Source organism: Eimeria mitis, genomic scaffold, assembly GCF_000499745.2.
Source record: "Eimeria mitis Houghton genomic scaffold, Emh_scaff915, whole genome shotgun sequence".
Classification (NCBI taxonomy): Eukaryota; Apicomplexa; class Conoidasida; order Eucoccidiorida; family Eimeriidae; genus Eimeria; species Eimeria mitis.
Window position 1 is genome coordinate 11,274 of NW_013576734.1, and position 522 is coordinate 11,795.

Here is a 522-nt window from a genome sequence, read left to right on the forward strand (position 1 = left end):
CAATAAATATGATTTATTTATTCATTTATTTATTCATTTATTTTTGTTTATTTTATTTATTTTTATTTATTTATTTTATTTATTTATTTATTTTTATTTATTTTATTTATTTATGTTATGATCTTTCTGTATACAAAGACATACAGGGGAATGCAATTCGCTTCTTTGTGCTTCAGCTTTATAAATAAACAAATAAAAAAAAAAATAAATAAATAAATAAATAAATAAAAATATTTATTTATTTATTTATTTTTTATATATGTTGTTGTGTATACAGAATGCCTACACCTCTATCAGGTTCTAGGAGCTGGGGTGTATGTACAGGTGGTGATGTTGGTTTTTCTTTTTATGGTGATAGCTTGCTGCTACTTTATAATTATATTGTTGCAGCAGAAGGTGTTGCTGCTGTAGATATCCATAAACTAACAAAACAACCATTTGCAAGAGTACCGACGGCAGCTGCTAGGGTATTTACTTTTTTCTTTTTTTTTTTTTTTTTTTTTTTTTTTTTTTTTTTTTTTT